The sequence below is a fragment of the Apodemus sylvaticus genome, chromosome 9 (genome assembly GCF_947179515.1).
Source record: "Apodemus sylvaticus chromosome 9, mApoSyl1.1, whole genome shotgun sequence".
Classification (NCBI taxonomy): domain Eukaryota; kingdom Metazoa; phylum Chordata; class Mammalia; order Rodentia; family Muridae; genus Apodemus; species Apodemus sylvaticus.
The window spans coordinates 92,829,250-92,836,182 of NC_067480.1; the positions used below are offsets into that span (position 1 = coordinate 92,829,250).

The 6,933-nt window shown below is 37.7% G+C and overlaps 1 long non-coding RNA gene across 4 annotated transcripts in view; it reads left to right on the forward strand.

The window, feature by feature from the left end:
- LOC127692895 (uncharacterized) overlaps positions 1–1,194 on the forward strand; it is a 40,874-nt gene extending 39,680 nt beyond the window's left edge. For 3 of the 4 annotated variants that reach the window (XR_007979530.1, XR_007979532.1, XR_007979533.1), the window contains exon 4: positions 364–1,194. This is a non-coding gene — a long non-coding RNA (uncharacterized LOC127692895). The remainder of the gene's footprint in view (positions 1–363) is intronic. The other variant, XR_007979531.1, reaches the window with a different exon arrangement.
- The last annotated feature ends 5,739 nt before the right edge of the window (positions 1,195–6,933 follow it).

Consider the following 6,933-nt stretch of genomic DNA (forward strand, 5'->3'; position numbering starts at 1 on the left):
CTTTTCAGAGATACTGAAGATAAAGTATGTTCTTATACAAAAAGCTCTTAGGATGTTAAAATACTTAATGCATATATTAAATTTTATCTATACATATTTACTTACATATGTAACCTTGACATGACTAAGTCATTTAAACCAAAAGACATTCTATTGCCTTAAGAATATTAGAGAAGCATTTTGTTTCTCCAGATCTCCAAATACAGCATATAAGACAATATGTTTAAAAAAGGTCTATAAATACAGTGACTTTAGCATGTGAGTTCAAGAAAGTATTTGGACAAACTGGTTTATATCAGTTAAAGACACTGTTGAAGTACTAGCTGAGCAGCTTGGCTTGGATGAGTCTTTTAACCTTTCTAGATTTGCCTTCAGGCTTAAAGAAACCCTCTTCAAGACAATGCTCTACAGTCTCCTGAAAGAAACCATTACTACTGATGATTGAACTTGTGCCTTCTGCCAAGGATGCAGACTGCTCCGGGCAAGGACAGCTCTGCTGGAAGTAGGCGAACTCTGACTCCACTTGTGCTCTCATCGCTCTTACTGAGAAATTAATAAGAAGGACATTGGGATATTCCAGATCAAAGCTGGGATTGAGTTTTAGCTTTTCAAATCTTATTGAAAAATATTAAACCAATTATATTATTAAATATATTTATTGTCTGAGCCACTTCTGGGGTATAGAAATGTATCAGGGAAAAAAATTCTTGCTATAGAATTTAGAGATAAATAATATGTCATGAGAGACCTGTGTAGTCTGTGTATTTATGTAAAATAATCCAGCTTTATTCAGTGATTATTTTGCCTTTTCAGTTCTTTGGTTCCAAATTAATTTTAGTATTTCAGAATGCTGATTTCATTGTCTATGGAACACTTCCAGACATAAACTATTTTCGTCCTCATATATCTTCATTGTAACAATAGTGAATGTGACATGGCTAACTCGTATAAATAAGTGAACATGCTTGAGTAGTCAGTATAGATTTATTTTATATGCATGTCACATATCTTTGTTGAAAAGATAGTGTTAACCAGTTATTAAAAAGTTGTATATTTATTTACTGTCTTATATAAATGCAAATATTATAATTATACAAGTAAACTTACTTTGAAACCTTTGCTCAAATTTATAGTTTTCTCTTCACATATTTGTATAATTTAACAATGCTGTAGACACTTTAAAAGAATATCAGTAAAGATAAATGTTCAATTAGAAAAATAAATTGCTTTGATCAACTTATTGTAAGTCCGTTTTAAATGTAATAAAAATAAGAGTTTTGCCTATTTTATTCATCTATGAATTATTTCCTTGTCATAGTACATTAATTTTATGTCTATATTGAATTAATTTTATCTCTATATTGAAAGGAGAGAACCACCTCCCATAAGTTGTTTTTTGACAACCATATTCTAGCTGATATGTGCATACATAGTAGGACATACATGAGTAAAGAAATATAATTTAAAAAAATCAAATATCAGCCCTCCATCATCATGTTTTTGATCTTTTTCTATAAAACTAATTTGAGACTTCCCAATTTGAATATACTCTTCATTTTGAAACTATAGAAAGCAGGTTATTAATTACAGTATAAGTCATTGAAAAGTAAAAAATCAGTTATGTCTATATAAGCAACAAATGAAAATGAAGAAAAGTTGGCATGTTTCGAGACCATAGCGAAAGGTAAAGGTTCATTTTACCTTTACCTTTACTGATTCACCTTGTCATTCGGAGGCTGTCAACTGTGGGAGATATGAAAGAAACAACAGTTAGCTGTTGTCTGGGATGCCTCGAGGTTTCCATAGGTGCCTAACATGTGACCTTGGGCCTTTGTGCCTGAGTGGGTAAAGGTTTCTGCCTCCAAACCTGATGGTTAATCCCTAAGATCTCTATATTGAAAGGAGAGAACCACCTCCTATAAGTTGTTTTTTGACAACCATATTCTAGCTGATATGTGCATACATAGTAGGACATACATGAGTAAAGAAATATAATTAAAAAAAAATCAAATATCAGCCCTCCATCATCATGTTTTTGAAGTGAGAGTTCCTTAAAGAGAGGGATATAAATAGATTGTACATTTAGTGTTCTCATTTTTTAAATTTTAGAGTGGTTATTATAGTTGAGATTTTTATAATTTGGGGGTATATGAGAATTACTTATGTTTTTTTTTATTTTTATTTTCATTAAGGAAAATTTTATTTAGTTTCAAATACCACTTTAAATTTTTTTAATCCTATATTTAACCAAAAGAAAAGAAATCTTGACCCCTTTATTGATCAAATTCCAGCTGTTAACAGGCTTCACAGCTCCTCTGGAAACAGGACAGCCATGTATATAGGTCATTGGGATATTAGAGTAGCTGAAAAATGTCACTCAAAATGCTCTGGACAGTGCCATCCAACAATACATCATTTTAGCCCAAATCATAGTGATATCAAGATGCACAGCCTAACAGATAATCTGATTCCAGAAGAACTGAAAATATTAACTCTTATCTGTAGTGTATTCCTGGGGCACTATAGGTATGAAAAAGACATCTAAAAATATAAACTAAAGATTAAAAATTAACTGAAAAAAATGTGTGCCTTTAGAGTGATTTCAGATTTCTTGTTGACTTTTTGCAATGACGATGTCATTGTAGGGGTTTTGTTGTTTGTGTTAATTTTTAATACTAGCCTCAGGTTAAGGGGCAGAGGAAGGAATGGACAGATTTTGTTTTTAAAAGCATGAACTGATGTGATGGTTTCCACGATACAGGAATGCAAAGCATAGATTTTTAGCAGAAGTTTGCTAAAGAGAATAAATTTCAAAATTTTTGATATTTCAGCTTCAACTGTTGGTGCTCCTGTTTGCCTCAGGGTGGGGGAAGAATGTTATTTTAAATTCCAAGGTTTATGGGGTAAACCCAGATATTGTGTAGTTTGATCATGCCTGGCACTTGAGAATCTGATAACACTCAGGACTTGGCAGTGTTGTTCAGATCTTTAAAAGCTGTTGAGTGTTCTAAACAGCACTTAAAAGCTTTCAACACTAAGCATGGATACTCCTTTAAAAGTATCTTCAGTGAATGACAAGGAAACCCAGACACAGCAGGTCATCTGATCATGCAAACTTATAGGGGTTATGACAGCATAAATGGGAACTGCAAGCTCAAGTCAAATCCCAGCATAAGAGTAGGGAGTTGGGGAAATGGAGAGATGGCTCAGCAGTTAAGAGCACTGACTGCTCTTCCAAAGGTCCTGAGTTCAAATCCCAGCAACCACACGGTGGCTCACAACCATCTGTAATGGGATCTGACACCCTCTTCTGGGGCACTTGAAGACAGCTACAGTGTACTCACATATAATCTTTAAAAAAATTTTTTTTCAACCTCAAACATGGAGCATGGTAAATTCTAAGTGCATGTAGTCCCTGGTTAAATCAATCACATTTCAATGTAGGCTGACATTAAAGAATATTTGGAGCCGGGCAGTGGTGACACATGCCTGTAATCCCAGCACTCTGGGAGGCAGAGGCAGGTGGATTTCTTGAGTTCTAGGCCAGCCTGGTCTACAGACTGAGTTCCAGGACAGCCAGGGCTATACAGAGAAACCCTGTCTCGAAAAAAAAAAAATCAAATCCCAAATCCCAAAAACCAAAAAAGAAGAAGAAGAAAAAGAAAAAGAAAAAAGAATATTTGGTCTTGTTGGGGGTACAGGGGAACAGTGGATAAGGAAGTGGGAGTGGTTGGGTGGATCTGGGGAGAGTTGCAGACTTGGGGGCAGTAAATAAGATAAAAATATGTTATATAAATTCCCAAAGAACTAATAACATTTCTTTAAAACCTCATTTAATTATTTTATTTATTTACATTTCAAATGCTATCCCCTTCCCAGGTCTCCTCTTTGGAAACCCCCTATCCCATCCCCATTCCAACATGCCTCTATGGGGGTGCTCATCCACCCACCCCACCCACTCCCACCTTCCCTGCCCTACACTGGGGCATCTAATACCCTCAGGTCCAAGGGCCTCTCCTCCCACTGATATCCAACAAGGCCATCCTCTGCCACATACACAGCTGGAGCTATGGGTCCCTCCATGTGTACTCTGGTTGGTGCTCCAGTCCCCTGGAGCTCCAGAGGGTCTGGCCAGTTGACGCTGTTGCTCCCCACCATGGGGCTCCAAAACCCCTCAGCTCCTTCACTTCCTTCTCCAACTCCTCCATCAGGGAACCTGAGCTCAGGCCAATGTTTAGCTGCAAGCATCCACCTCTGTATTTGTCAGGCTCTAGCAGAGCCTCTCAGGAGACAGCCATATCAAGCTCATGTCAGCAAGTACTTCCCAGCAGCCACAGAGTGTCCTTGTTTGGTGACTATATATGGGATGGATCCTCAGGTGGGGCAGTCTCTGGATAGCCTTTCCTTTAGTCCCTGTTCTGCACTTCGTCTCCATATTTGCTCCTGTGAGTAAGTTGTTCTCCCCTTCTAAGAAGCATTCATCTGCACTTTGGTCTTCCTTCTTGGGTATTTTTTTACTGGTATTTTTCTTTTTTATTAGTTATATTCTTTATTTATATTTCAAATGATTTCACCTTTCCTGGTACCCCCCCCCCCAAAAAAAAAGTCCCATAAGCCATCTCTTAGGCCATAATTGAACCTTGGGTATTCTGAACTTTTTGGTTAATACCCACTTGTCAGTGAGTGCATAACCATATGTGTTCTTTTGGGATTGGGTTACCTCACTCATGATGATATTTTTCAAGTTCCATCCATTCGCCTGTGAATTTCCTGAAGTCATTGTTTTTAATAGCTAAGTAGTATTCCATTGTATAAATGTAACACATTCTCTGTATCCATTTCTCTGTTGAAAAACATCTGCGTTGTTTCCAGCTTCTGGCTATTATAAATATGGCTGCTATAAATATGGTGGAGCATGTGTCCTTGTTACAGGGGTGATATAACTGGGTCCTCAGGTAGTACTGTGTCCAATTTTCTGAGGAACTACCAGACTGATTTCCAGAGTGGTTGTACCAGCTTGCAATCCCAACTCTCTCCTCTTTCTCCACATCGTCACCAGCATCTGTTGTTACCTAAGTTTTTGAACTTGGTCATTCTGACTGGTGTGAGATGGAATCTCAGAGTTGCTTTAATTTGCATTTCCCTGATAACTAAGGATGCTGAACCTTTTTCTTAGGCGCTTCTTATTCATTCAGTATTCCTCAGTTGGAAATTCTTTGTTTAGCTCTGTACCCCATTTTTAATAGGGTTATTTGATTCTCTGGAGTCTATACAGTTCCATCCCTCAGCATCCCCACCAACCAGTCTTTTATGCTACAAATATTATCTAACTTGCAACCCTGATATAGCAAGTCCATCTATTCGCCTCAGAACATGATCAGATCTATGTTACTGGTATACTACCTATCATTCAATCTCATTTAATTTTAAAATAAGCTTAGCACAGTTGCAAGCCAGTCATGTACATACATAGGGACCATTTGCTACCTATTATGTAGTACCTCTGATTAGACATGGTCAGTTGCATTGCAGTCTGAATTTATGCTGGGAAGTATCATCCCAACCCATTCCATGATTTTGTGTTTGACTAAATCATGGCATCTGCCACATTGCTAGTATATAGCACATACTAAGGGCTGCAGGTAACTGCTCTTGACCCCATCAAGGCTTCTAGAATGTAACTTCTCCTCTGACTAGTGTTTATAGTGATGAGTGTTAATGTCAGTAGTAGAGGTCAGGCTTGCTTCCACTCAGCACTGACTTGACATTCAAATTTTAAATAAAGGGCCTAGAGAGATCGCTTATATTGGTGAAGCATTTGCTTCATAAGCATGAAAGACCTGAGTTCAAACTCCCAGAACTCACATAAAGCCAGATGCAGTAGTCGTATCTATAATCCCTGTGCTCCTGTGTTAGAGGGAGGGGTCAGAGACAAGGCTCAGCAGCAGCTTATGCCAGGTGGACTGATACACACAGCAGCCAATAAGACCCTTTATCAAACAAGATGGAAACTAATGACTGACGTCTGCCCAGGCTCTTCTGGCATTCATAGTTTCTGGTGAGAAATCCGGAGTGATTCTGATAGGTCTACCTTTATATGTTACTTGACCTTTTTCCCTTACTTCTTTTAATAATCTTTCTTTGTTTAGTACATTTGGTGTTTTAATTATTATGTGATGGGATGAATTTCTTTTATGGTCAAATCTATTTGGAATTCTGTAGGTTTCTTGTATGTTCATGGGCATCTCTTTCTTTAGGTTAGGGAAGTTCTCTTCTATAATTTTGTTGAAGACATTTACTGGCCCTTTCAGTTGGAGATCTTCACTCTCTTCTATGCCTATAATCCTTAGGTTTGGTCTTCTCATTTTGTCCTGGATTTCCTGGATATTTTGGGTCAGCAGCTTTTTGCATTTTTCATTTTCTTTGACTGTTGTATCAATGCTTTCTATGGTATCTTCTGCATCTGAGATTCTCTCTTCCATCTCTCGAATTCTGTTGTTGATGCTTGGATCCATGACTCCTGACTTCTTTCCTAAGTTTTCTATGTCCCAAGTTGTCTCCTTTTGTGATTTCATTATTGTTTCTACCTCCTTCTTTAGATACTGGATGGCTTTGTTTAATTCCTTCACCTGTTTTGTTGTGTTTTCCCTTAGTTCTTCAAGGGCTTCTCGCTGTTTACTTGTGTTCTCTTGTATTTCTTTAAGGGAGTTATTTATGCCTTTCTTGAAGCCCTCCATGATGCCCTCCATCAGCATCATGACCTGTGATTTTAAATCCAAATCTTGCTTTCCTGGTGTGTTGGGGGTATCCAGGACTTGCTGTTGTGGGAGAATTGGGTTCAGATGGTACCGTATTGCCTTGATTTCTGTTAGCAACATTCCCACGTTTGCTTTTTGCCATCTGGTTATCTCTGGTGTTATTTGGGCCTGCTGT